General features: G+C 47.3%; 1 protein-coding gene and 1 long non-coding RNA gene across 7 annotated transcripts in view; one reads left to right on the top strand and one right to left on the bottom strand.

Annotated features, from left to right (window-relative positions):
• Nucleotides 1-13,379, bottom strand: part of CMTM7 (CKLF like MARVEL transmembrane domain containing 7) — a 61,788-nt gene that overhangs the window by 18,149 nt on the left and 30,260 nt on the right. The gene's annotated exons all lie outside the window — the stretch shown is intronic.
• Nucleotides 10,489-13,379, top strand: part of LOC108299414 — a 17,437-nt gene continuing 14,546 nt past the window's right edge. For both annotated transcript variants that reach the window (XR_005198935.1, XR_001822959.2), the window contains exons 1-2: nt 10,489-11,933; nt 12,021-12,170. This is a non-coding gene — a long non-coding RNA (uncharacterized LOC108299414). The remainder of the gene's footprint in view (nt 11,934-12,020; nt 12,171-13,379) is intronic.

Raw genomic sequence — 13,379 nt, 5'->3', positions numbered from 1 at the left:
GAGACAGGGTTTTACCATATTGGTCAGGCTGGTCTCGAACTCCTGACCTCAAGTGATCCACCCACCTCAACCTCCCAAAATGCTGAGATTACAGGTGTGAGCCACCACACCCAGCCATGTCCAGGGATTTAAAAGGAACACTGCAAGAGCCCTCAACTCAAAGCCAGGGTTCCAGAGACCAGCCATGACACCGCAGAGTTAGAATTAGAATTCCAGATTAGAAGTATCACTCCCGAAACCTGTGTCCATTCTGATTCCATTCTGTCAGAATTCTTACTAGAAAGAAGAGATGAGTTTTTTGAAGGACCAGAGAGTTAGAATTTCACAAGAGATGAAGCAAGCTGACATGATCCGAGAACGGTGATGGTCCCCCGAGGACTCTGGGACCAAACTCGTCTGGTTGCGGCTTGAGTGTACACCCGCAGCCAGCCAGGTGCCGGAAAGTTTGCGCAGGTTCTCAGCCTGGCTGAGCATCCTTCCAGAAAGAGATGAGATTTTGATGTCTAAGATGAAAAATCTCTAGAGAAAACTCAAGAGGCAGTTTTCAGGAGATGCCTGCTTCTGAGCTGGGATGGAAAGGTGTCTGCTGGTCTCGGGACCCTGTCTCCTGCCACCCAGGCTTGGGAGCATTTTCTCAGCAGACCAGAGACCTCGTGCCTCTGCCAAGTTTGGTCCACTGAGTGTGCCTGTGTCTGGCTGAAGACGGCACCAGACACCTTTTGTTTTGGAAGCCCTGAGCTGGATGCTGGTGGGTCACCCAACCCCACTCTCCCTGCATCTGACCTTGGAATGAGACCTCAGTGAGAGGAGGCAGGAGGAGGGGAAGTAACCGATGAAAGCCAACATCGAAAGTCTCAGACCCGACTCTAAGATGCTTTCCAGGAAATCCCCAGGAGATGAAAGCCAGGCTTGTTCAGAAAGTCGGAGATGTGGAAGGATTCAGTGCCTGGAAGCTGGCCCATAAATGACTGCTTGGCAGTGGGCAGGCAGGAAGAGGAATGTGGTATGCTCTCAATGTGGTCTGTCTGAATTCTGCACTGAGTGTAAGGGGCTTACCCCTGCCTCCCTCCCTGTTAAAGGCATCATTAACACCCGCTGGCTGAGAAACCTGCCCCGAGGCTTCCTCTAGGCCCTGTCTCGCTCACCAACATCAGAATCTCACTTCAGAATCCTGCCCGTGTTCGTTCCCCCCAGCACTTAGTTTTCTTTTGTATCTATAGATGAAAATGCCATAGAAACCCAAGGGAGGGAGAGTGATCTAGGAACTACGTCAGAGGTCCTCAGCTCCAGGCCTTGGGCAGCTCAGGACGCACCCGATTTCTGAATGTAACTGCACAGCAACCTGCTTGCAGCATAGCAAGAACCAGAGTCTATGTTTGCACTGAGTGCAAGGCGGTGCAAACATGCTGGGGGCAGTTCTGGAAGGACACACAAGAAGCTGGTAATGGCGCTTGGCTCTGGGGAGGGGAAGGGATATTTAGCAGTTTTAAAAATCCACTTATTTTCTTACATTGTAAGAATCACGTATACGTTTCAAAAAAGAAGTTTTAAAATGACACGTCTGGGCAGGGCGCTGTGGCTCACGCCTGTAATCCAAGCACTTTGGAGGCCAAGGCAGGCAGATCACCTGAGGCCGGGAGTTCAAGACCAGCCTGACCAACATAGTGAAATCCTGTCTTTATTAAAAAAAAAAAAAAAAAAAAAGACACATCTTAGAGATCTACAATGTCATACAAATATAAATCTACCTTTTTATTTTTTTGAGACAGAGTTTCCCTCTTGTTGCCCAGGTTGGAGTGCAATGGCGCATTCTTGGCTCACCACAACCTCTGCCTCCTGGGTTCAAGTGATTCTCCTGTCTCAGCCTCCAGAGTAGCTGGGATTACAGGCATGTGCCACCACGCCCAGCTAATTTTTTGTATTTTTAGTAGAGATGGGGTTTTATCATGTTGGCCAGGATGGTCTCGATCTCTTGACCTCAGGATCCACCCACCTCGGCCTCCCAAAGTGCTGGGATTACTGGCGTGAGCCACCATGCCCAGCCATAAATCTACCTTTTCTTTTCATTGGCTACATTGTATTCCCCAGTATGACTTTATTTAACCCAGGGTTTCTCACCCTTGGCATTACTGACATTTGGGGGCTGGATAATTCTTTGTTGCAGGTGGCTGTCCTAAGGTTGTCTTATCACAGCATCCTGGCCTTTACCTGCGAGACGCCAATCTTTACCCACTCCCCACCTGCAACAACCAGAAGTGTCTCCAGACGTTGCCAAGGGTCCTGTGGGGGGCAAAACTGCCTCTGGTTGAGAGCGAGAGGCATTCATCTTTTATTGGTGGGTATGTAGCACATCTCCAGTTTTTCATTAATACAAACAACCATGCAAAGAATTAGACGTACTTTTTTGTATTTGTATGAATATTAATGATAGGTTCCTAAAAGTGAAGTTACTGAGTGAAAGCATATGCACATTTAAGATTTTGTTGTTACCAAAATATTATCCAAAAGAGATAATACAAGAGAGTTAAAATTTCACAAGAGATGATTCCCTGTCTCCCTACACAGGGAATCTTGCCAAAACAGATTACCAGTATTTAAAAAGAATGGAAACTTTATCTTATTGTTTGAATTTTCATTTCCTTAATCACTAGTGGATTGGATATCTTTTCACATGTTTATTGGCTACTGCCTTTTCCCGTTCTTGGCCTAATTTTTTATTGCTACTATTTTTATTATGAATTCAAAGAACTCTTTATATTCCAAATATTAACTTAGTCTCTTATAGATATTGCAAATATATTCTCTCCATCTCTCATTTGCCTTTTAGTCATTTGTTTTACTAAAGTTAAAAATTTTTATATAGTCAAATGTATGCATCTTTTTTTAAAGTTTCTGGGTTTTGTGTCTTGTTCTATCTCAAAATTATTATTATTATTTTTTTAAAAGAGGCTGGGTGCAGTAGGTGTAATCTCAGTGCTTTGGGAGGCCAAGACTGGCAGGAGGATCACTTGAAACCAGGAGTCCAAGACCGGCCTGGGCAACATAGTGAGACCCACATTTCTGCAAAAACATTTTAAAAATTGGCCGGGCGTGGTGGTATGGGCCTGTAGTCCTAGCTACTCAGGAGGCTGAGGCAGGAGGATTGCTTGAGCCTAGGAGTAAGAGGCTGCAGTGAGCTGTGATTGGGGATTGGGTCATTGCACTCCAGCCTGGGTGACAAAGTGAGAACCTAACTCATAAATAAATAGTCTCCTACATTAAAAATAAATATTTGCTTCTGTTAAAAATATACATATAGGGCTAGGCGTGGTGGCTCATGCCTGTAATACCAGCACTTTGGGAGGCCAAGGCAGGTGGATCACAAGGTCAGAAGTTCAAGAACAGCCTGACCAACGTGGTGAAACTCCAATTCTACTAAAATACAAAAATTAGCTGGGCATGGTGGCGCATGCCTGTAATCCCAGCTACTCAGGAGGCTGAGAGAGGAGAATCACTTGAACCCAGGAGGCGGAGGTTGTAGTGAGCCAAGATTGCATCACAGGACTCCAGCCTAGGTGACAAAGCAAGGCTCTGTCTCCAAAAACAAAAAACATACACATACACACACACACACACACACACACACACAGAGTTTTTAGCTCTTTAATCATATCTGGGATTTATTTCTTCTTATTTTTTTGAGATGGAGTTTCATTCTTGTCTCCCAGGCTGGAGTGCAATGGCGTGATCTTGGCTCACTGCAACCTCCGCCTCCCGGAGGGTTCAAGCGATTCTCCCATTTCCGACTCCCAAGCAGCTGGGGTTACAGGCCCCACCACCATGCCCAGCTAATTTTTTTGTATTTTAGTAGAGACAAGGCTTCACCATGCTGGCCAGGTTGGTCTCGAACTCCTGACCTCAGGTGATCCACCCACCTCGGCCTCCCAAAGTGCTGGGATTACAGGCATGAGCCACCGCGCCCAGCCTGGGATTTATTTTTGTAGACGGCATGAACTAGGGCATACAGTAGGGTTCTGATTGTGTCCAATTAGTCAATCGATTGTATGAACCTATCTATTGGACAGCCTGTTCTTTCCCCATTGGTTGAAATGCCACCTTTAACACAAACTTCTACCAGCTCACTGCCAACCCACTGTCCACACAGCAATCATCATCACCTTTAAAACACCTTAAAGTCTTAATGTAAAACCCTTCAATAGTCTTATACTCTTGAGTCAGTTCAGCATCCTCTAATGAGGCCCAATGGAGCTACAGGGTCGAATCCTGGCTACCTCTGCTTCTCTAGACACACTGGGTTCCCAGAGTTCCTCACATGCTGCCCCTCAGATAGGTCCCCAGTATTCTCTTAGGGTACCTTTGCAACCTGCACTGTGTCTATGTTGGTTGGTTAACTTGTTTACTGCTGACCTCCCCATCTAGAATGCCAGCTTGACGAGTACAAGGGACCCTGTTGGTTTCACTTGTATCCTTTATGTGCCCTGCACATAGTAGGTGCTCAATTCAACACTGGGTGAATGAATGGTTCCTGGGCTTACCTTGCTATCTTCTGTGACAGCTCCATGACACTCTCTTGCATTTAAAAAGCCCATCTCCCTCCCTTACTGGCCTGTAGGCCTTCAGGAGGGGACCGTGCTGTTTTTGCCAAATATCACTTAGGGACCTGGTACAAGGTCCCTTGTGACTAGGAGGATGAGTGACTTTTGGAGATGGCCCTCAGAACATCTTTACACTTGGTAGAATGTACTCATCAAATGCCCCCGGGGGGCACTATTCGGGCTCTCCAGGAGGACTACCAGGGCGTGAGTGTCATGTAGAGATTCAGGTTCCAGATTCTTGGCTCGTGATGGGGCCAGAACACTCTCAGTGCAGTGGCTTGTTATTCTAGCCAGGTCATGTTCTCTTCATCCCTAACCAATTTCTCACAACAGCTGCAGCCCAGACAGATGGTCTGTACCACAGTCACATCACCGAGTCACCACTGTATTTCACTGGCAAAGGTCATCAGGATCACATTTAGAAAGACTGGGCTAGAAAGCTCAACTTGTCAAAAATGTCACTGCATCCAAAAGGGCAGGAAGCACCACTGGCATTTACTGTGGAGCCAACCTGGTGGCTTGTGCTCGTGTTGAGCTGAACTGAAATCACAAATTCCGGTTTGCAGCAAGCAATGGTTTTTCTCTAGCTGTTTGTCTTTCAGTGTCTGACACAATTTCCTGGTTTCCTTTGTGACTAAATTTCAAGATAGCGCAAACAGCATTTTCTGCCGCTCCCTCTCGTCATTATGACGGGACGCACGTCTTTAGACAACCATGACAGCAAAAGGACAGGGCTGTGGACGGTCCTCTCCACAAGAAAGTCCCTGGAGGAGTGGGTGATCAGAGAGGACCAAGGGCAGCTGACACAATGTGGGGATGGGGCGTGTGAGGACTGAACCCTAAAGCGAAGGTATCTTCTCTGGCCGTCAGCACGAATCCTAGGGTGACCAGAAGAGCAAAAGTAATCGCTAAGCCCGACCGTACGCGTATTGTGCAGCAAGCCCTGTGGGCCATCTTATCCTCATAAACTTACAAGGTAGGCTGCTACTCTCTTCACTGTACAGAAAGGAAGGTGAGACACAGAGACATCGAGTAATATGAGCCGATCACACAGCTGGTGCGTCTGGAGGCAGAGCTGGGACCCAGGCCGCCGGCTCAGCAGGCACCCTCTTCAGGGCTGCTGCCTGTTGTTGCCATAGCAACAATGCCGCTCACCCTAGAGGCTGTAGCTCCAAAGTGTGCCCCAGCCTCACCACTGGTTATTGACATGTGGTCAGCAAAAGTGAACAGCATAGAGAGAAATGGGTAGGGACGATGCCTGGCGGGTCACGGCCATGGAAACCCCCGGGGGAGGGGTGTGGGGGAAGGAAGCACTAGCTGAGGCAGGCAGACGGTGTGGAAGGCCAGGGGGTGATCTGGGAAGCCTGTGGTGAGGAGGCAAGAGGGAGTGGCAAGCATCTACTGAACACCTGCTAGGTACCAGGCAGCGCAGTCCTGGTGCATTTCATCCTCACAACTGGAGCCAGCTGGGACTCCGCCCAATTCACAGATCTAAAGAAAGTGAGGACCAAGGCAGGTCACTTGCCCAAGGAAGATCACCTAGTGGTGGAACCAAGAAGCAAATCAAGGTCTACCTGACTCCCAGGCTCAGAAGAGGGAGCATATCCCAGAGGGAGGCCTCAAGAAGCGAGCTTGGGCTGGAACAATGCAGTGGCTTCTGCTCGTACCCAACCCACCCAGGGTAAGGGGTGTCTCCTCCAACATCCGCAGTGTTGGCCAGGCTGGTCTCAAACTTCTGGCCTCTAGTGATCTGTCCACCTCGGCCTCCCAAAGTGCTGGGATCATAGGCGTGAGACACCGCACCCGGCCTAAAATTTTTCACTAAGTCCATCACGACAGTCCCAGGAGGTAAGTACCACTATCATCTTCGTTTTATGTGGCAACTGAGAACAGCTCAAGTAACTTGCTCAAGTCACACCGCTAGCCTAAATTCTATCTGGTCCCACCTGGGAGTGAGCAGGGAGAACCGGGTGATAGAAGGAACGTCCATAATGTAACTCTGCCTGATTCCCTCACACTGGCCAACAGGGCTCTGGGACTCCGACTTACAAGTGTCAGCCCATTCTAAATGGTGCTCCTGTCATCTCTCGCTTAGAAAAAAAGTGTTAATATAATTATAGAACCAATACTTGCTCATTATAGAAATTAACTCAGGCAAGAGTCTATTTAAGAAGACAAAAGCTACCCATAATGCTGCTTCTCAGAGATAACCACCTCCCCTGGCATTTTTGGGTATTTGTTTCCATGTATGTATATTTTAAGCACATATGTACCATTTCCTCCTTTCTTTTTATTGAAATGAAGTCTCGCTCTGTTGCTCAGGCTGGAGTGCAATAGCACGATCTTGGCTTGCTGCAACCTCCGCCTCCTGGGTTCAAGTGATTCACCTGTCTCGGCCTCCCAAGTACCTGGGATATAGGCGTGCGCCACCATACCGTCTAATTTTTTTGTATTTTTGTAGAGACAAGTTTTCACCATGTTGGCCAAACTGGTCTCAAACTCCTGATCCAAGTGATCTACCCGCCTTGGCCTCCCAAAGTGCTGGGATTATAGGCATGAGCCACTGACCCCAGCCTTATATACTCTTTTCAAAAATGGGATTGTACTGTACATATAGTTTTATTCTCTGCCTTTTAAAAAGGTAAATATTTTCTCATTTGTAGACGACACTAATCATTCTGCTTCAGAGCCCTTATCACTGCCCAGCAAGTTGTATATTTTACCTGTCTGCTTACTGTCTGTCACCCCTGAATGGAAGTCCCATGGTAATCTGTTGCGTCCACTGTTCTCCCAGTGCCAGAAACCTTGAATGGTATATTGGTTCTCTACTAGGACAAGTCCTAACATGTACGACAAATTATATTGTTTGCTGAGAATGATGGCAAGGAAAACCTAGCCGCTCCGCCCCAAGTGGAAAACTGCTTGGGGCATTCTAAAGCAGCAAAACAGTATATCACACACCAGTTAAAACAATTCTTTAAGCAGGGATATGTGACCCAGCCCCCGTGGATCCCTCGTGGAGAATACTTTCTAGTCTGTCCTTGATCAGTGGTAAGCAGGCACCAGCTGCCTAGCTAGTTTATCTTGGGTCTATGAGAAAACACAGAACACCTGTTTGTTAATAAGAATCACCTGTTGAGAGAGAATAACTATGTGGGTCAGAATCTGCCCAAGGCCCTCAGCCGGAATGCTGTAATCCCCTGGGGCTCTCAGTTTGGTAAGGCTGCTGGGCCTCGGATAATCCCACTGTGCTGTTCTTTCTGGGTGTCTGCTTTTTTTTTTTTTTTTTTTTGAGACAGTCTTTCTCCATCGCCAGGTGCCAGGCTGAAGTGCAGTGGCACGATCTCTCCCGGGTTCAAGCAATTCTCCTGCCTCAGCCTCCCGAGTAGCTGGGACTACAGGCGCACACCACCACACCCAGCTAATTTTTGTATTTTTAGTAGCGATGGGGTTTCACCATGTTGGCCAGGATGGTCTCGATCTCTTGACCTTGTGATCCGCCCTCCTCAGCCTCCCAAAGTGCTGGGATTACAGAGTCACCGCACCCGGCAGGGTGTCTGCTTCTTAATGCCTTCAGCCCCAGCTGGGTGGGGGTCTCTAGGCTGAGCTGGTCTTGGTAGTTCTCCATAGATTTTTGTGGAATAAATGAATGAATGAACAAGTACAATTTTCTATCCTTTTTCTGAGGGCCTTCTGTGGCTCAGGCGTTGTGCTGGGCCACGTTCTTGCTCCCCACACCCTTGCAACAAACCCCATTGTCAGAGGTGGCCGGAGTGCAGCCGCCAAGTCCTCGCTGAGGCCTCAGCATCCCACTCCTGGACTGGAGGGAGTCAGTTTCATCTCAGTGTGAGCCTTTTGCTCCTTTTTCTGCTTACGTAACAGCTTTGTTTGGCTTGTGAAATTACACCACGCCAGACGTACTTCCAGACGTCTCAGGCTCTTGTCCCTGCCAAGTGGATCCAAGCAGCTTGCTGCTTTCCCAGTCAGTCCTGATCTTCATCGCTCTGGAAGGTGTCTTCTGTTCTTCGCGGAGACTTAGATGAGTTGTGTTGAGCCCACCTTGCTCCTGAGAACCGTGGAAAGCCGCAGACAACAGCTGCCCACCTGGCCCCACTCAGACGCCAGTTGAGTTTTGCTTGACTGCATCAGACACGCTCCACCAGGGCTCCGTGCTGGTATTTGCACCGGTGACTTCTGTGAACCTACAGCCTCACTGTTCAGCCTGGCTGTGGTCAGAATGTGAATAATTGCACTTTTATTCAGTTTATCACTACTTTTGTAATTATGAAAAATGTAGCTTTAAATAATCTTTCATAACATGGGAAAATACTCATGACATAAATATTAAAAAGGTTAAGAAAGACTCATGGTGTGAAAATATAACCACTGAGAGGAAAATGGAAGCCACATGCCTGGTGCGTTAACTGTGGTTAGCTCTGGTTTTAACTCAGGCTTTTAGATTAGGGGAGTGGAAGTTCTAGTTTGCGCAGGCAAATCCCAGTTTTTTCTTTTTTTGTTGTTGTTTTTGAGATGGAGTTTCCATCTTGTCACCCAGGCTGCAGTGCAATGGCATGATCTCAGCTCACAGCAACCTCCTCCTCCCAGGTTCAAGCGATTCTCCTGCCTCCGCCTCCCGAGTAGCTGGGATTGCAGGTGTGCACCGCCACGCCTGGTTAATTTCATATGTTTAGTAGAGATGGGGTTTCTCCATGTTGGTCGGGCTGGTATCGAACTCCTGACCTCAGGTGATCCACCTGCCTCGGCCTCCTGAACTGCTGGGATTACAGGTGTGAGCCAACGTGCCAGGTCAAATGCCAGTTTTACACTTGTGACCAGCTGGCCAAATGGTGTCCTTTCCTGCTTAAAAGTATTCTGCTAAAATTACACACCTAATCTCAGTATAAGGAGTTCTAATTTTCTCCTTCGTGTTTTTCTAGACTTGTAAATTCTAGTGAACTCAATGTGTTTCCTTAATTCCAATTTGTACCTTTTTCTTTCACATTTTAATGTTGTTGAGATTGGAATGTACCATACAACAGATTGGCACTTTTCCCCCACCAACCTAGCAAGTTATAAAAATCAGTGGTTGGTGGGAACTTAGAATTGAGGAAACGTAGCACATTAATTTACAAATGGGAAAAATATAGAAAATACATCAAATTCTCTTTTTTTTTCCCCTGGAAAGTCAAGATTCTAAGACCTGGAGAACTGGATAAAATCAGACAGATGAAATCCCTCTATACAGCTGGCTCTTACTAGGATTAGGAGCTAATGTTTCCCGCAGGTTCTCTGATGAAGTCAAGAACAAAATAAAAGGACGTGATTGCCAAGAAATCTTCTCCAGGACCAGCAGAAGTGGGATCTACGGCCCTTCCTGAGACATAAGCTTTTTTATAATGAGCTGAAATTATTATGAAAGTAAGAATATTGATCATTACTTTCATAAATGGCTGATACTCATTAGGCACTTATGTGCCAGGCATAGGGCTGTCAAATTATTAGACAACCCTGTTATTTCCCTCTCTCTACAGATGAGGAAACTGAGGGACAGAGAGGCACCTGCTCTAGGCCATAGAGCTGTCTGCACAGAGTTGGGATTCAGTCCTTTTTATCTGGCTCCAAAGTCTGCTTTTTAACCACTGACACTGCTTCCTGCTGCTTCTATGTTTTTTTCTCTGTGTTGGGCCTCTGGCCTCTGTTTTCAGCAAAGCTCTAACTGTAAAGGTTTCCCAGGCCAGCACAGTGGCTCATGCCTATAATCCCTGCACTTTGGGAAGCCGAGGTGGGCAGATCTCTTGAGCTCAGGAGTTCGAAACCAGCCTGGGCAACACAGCAAACCCCCTCTCTACAAAAAGTTGCAAAGTTGGGTGGGTGCAGTGGCCCACACCTGTGGTCCAGCTACTCGGAAGGTGGCTGGGAGGTTGGGGCTGCAGTGAGCCATGATCATGCCACTGCACTCTACCCTGGGTGACAGAGTGAGACTCTTATAAAACAAACAAACAAGAAAAAACCTTTCCCCAAGGGCTCAGTGGTCTGGGAGAGAGGGCAAGAAGCTAAAACAAGATCTCTGCAACCAGATATTCTGATTCCTTTGGCCTTGGTAATGGGGTATAAAAGAACACCCAGTACTGCATTAATGTACTGTGGCTGTGTTTTCCAAAAACGGCCACAGCGATACTTCTAGTCTCATATGCTCTTGCAGAACCTTGCCACCCACTACCAAGAAGTAGAGTCTGTTTCCTCTCCCGCTGAAGCTGAGCAGGGCTTGGTGGCCGCCTGTAATGTGATGGAAGTGACACGGCGTGACCTGCAAGGGCGAGGTCGCAGCCTACGATAGCAGTTCTTCCTGGTCCACACTCTCAGGCTGCTCATCCTAGGAACCCTGGTACCATGTTATGAGAGGCTTAGACCACTGGAGAGGCCGTGTGTAGCTGTCATGGCCCATCAGGCCCCCAGCCAGCATCAACTGCAACATGAGACCGTGAGCCTTCAGATGACTGGCTCCTGCTTTCCAGTCTTCCCAGCCGAGGCCTCAGGCTTCGAGGAGCAGAGACAAGCCTTCACTGTGCCCTGCCTGAATTCCTGACCTGCAGAAGTGGTGAGAATAAGTGGTTGTTTAACGCCACTAAATTTCTGAGTGATCTGTTACGGAAAAAGCACTTAAACAGAAAAAGGTCCTATCTGGCCTCTATTGAAAGTAACATATGCATTGTTCTGGGTTTCATGTTTTGATTCTTTGCACAGGGAAGTTGAAGTCTATCCAGAGGACAGTGACAAGCCCAGGTGTGAGAGAGACACCATCTGTGACCTGCACCTGGGGGTCTGGCTTCAAAATGTGTCCTCAGCGGATACTCTTGGGATGGCTCAGCTAAATGGCAGCTGTCACCTCTGAGAGGCTTGTTACTGAATATTATATGACGAAACCGCCCTGGTGGCCAAACTTTGAGAATGGCTTGATAAACACCCACCTCCATTCTACATCACTGGCGTTCTGTTCCTTCTGAATCCTCTGCAGACTAGAGGCTCTAACGGAGCTAAGTGCTGGGCCTGGAGGTTCCATGCTCTGCTTCAGGTCCATGAAGAACGCCAGTGACAGAGGCGCTTGTGAGGGCTCTTGGTTTTGGTTTTTCAGTAGCCACAGAAACCAGGAAGGAGCAGAAGGAAGACACGGAACTGCCTCCACCCTCCTCTCATCCCCTACCCCGAGCAGCTTGTAAGAATCATTTACTCATGTTTCCTGTAAGACTCCATTTGAACAGAGAGTTCTACCAGCAAATACGTCTACATATTGATTTTTCTTAAAATGAAATGCGGCCGCTCTTCAGTGCCACAGCAGAGGTAGGTCCTTTTGAGTTTGGAATGCTCATAACACCCACCGTGTGCTTTGTGACAATGCAATTATCTGATCACTTTTCTCTACCCAAGCTACTATCCTGCTGGCCTCAGAAGGATGAGAGGCAGGTGGACAGCGCTGTCACTGCAGTTACCCCAGCTGAAGCCAGCAGCCAACCCCCAGCCACAGAAGGAAGCCTGATCTATAACGAGCAGAGCCAATCCCCAGCTGACCTCAGTCATGTGAGTAATGCACTCTTACTGCTGTGTGCGCTGAGGCTTTGTGCCGACAGTTATGATGGCTCAACTTATGATTTTTCAACATTACCATGGTGTGGAGTGATATACATTCAGTACAACATCAATATATGACTTGGTTATTCAATACTTTATTACCAAATAGGCTTTGTATTAAATGATTTTGCCCAACTGTAGGCTAATGTAAATGTTTTGGGCATGTTTAAGGTGGGTGAGGCTAAGCTATAATGTTTGGTAGATTCTGGGTATTAAATGCATTTTTCACCTAACAGTACTTTTAACTTGCAATTTTCTCAGGAGTAACCCCACCATAAGTATCTGTATTTGTTAGGCAGCAAAAGCTAACTGATAGATTTGTTTTCAGAATTTTCCTGGTTTCCCTGTCAGGCAACCCCAGCTTTCAAAAAAGAAAGGAGAATGAAGTTATTTATTCAAGGATTATTTATTGAGGGCTAAACACATGTCCAGCTCTGTGCTTGGCATGAGGGATAAGAGACTGGTTGCCATTTTGCCAAAGAGAATCCTAAGGAACCTTGACACAGAAGAAATAGTTCTGCTGCTGAGCTCTTTGGCCACTATCCTGGGGAAATAAGTATTTGGAGAAGCTGTGGGGCCGGTCCCCGCAGGAGGCCTGGCACCCAGCCCTGGGTACGTGCCAGAAGTGAGTGCCTGTTGAGCTTCACAGTGTGGGTGTAGGCTGCCTTGATTAAAACCCCTGGCAGCACAATGCCAAGTAAGTGCCAGCCTGGGGAAGAAGAAATTAGTCTGGGATAAAAAAATGACAAAGCAAGAATACAAAAGCCATTAAGGGATTTGTAAGCATGTGTCATGGTTGAAGAATCGCTATTGTTAAGAACGTGTGATCATTTCGTGGTGCCCCGTGGGGCCTGGGGAAGGAAGTCTGAATGTTCGCCAAAGGCTGGCCGTCCATCAGAGGAAGGAAGGCCGAACAGGCACGATAAAGCACAGCTAGCAACCCCCACAGGTCAGATGGTCACTCAACACAGCCAGAAGGGGCCAGTTCACTCTGCTGGGTCTCAGTTTCCTCATCTTTAGCATAGGGGAAAATAATCAAACATACCACAAAGAGATAATACAAGGATTAAATGAACCAACTCAGGCAAAATATTTAGAACAGTCTGGTACGGCTCCAGTAAATGCTCAACAAATGTTGGTTTTCCTTTTTTTTTTTTT

Source organism: Cebus imitator, unplaced genomic scaffold (assembly GCF_001604975.1).
Source record: "Cebus imitator isolate Cc_AM_T3 unplaced genomic scaffold, Cebus_imitator-1.0 Scaffold21, whole genome shotgun sequence".
In the NCBI taxonomy this organism is placed as follows: Eukaryota; Metazoa; Chordata; class Mammalia; order Primates; family Cebidae; genus Cebus; species Cebus imitator.
Note: the sequence above shows the minus strand (reverse complement) of the source record. Positions and strands in the feature narration are given on the sequence as shown.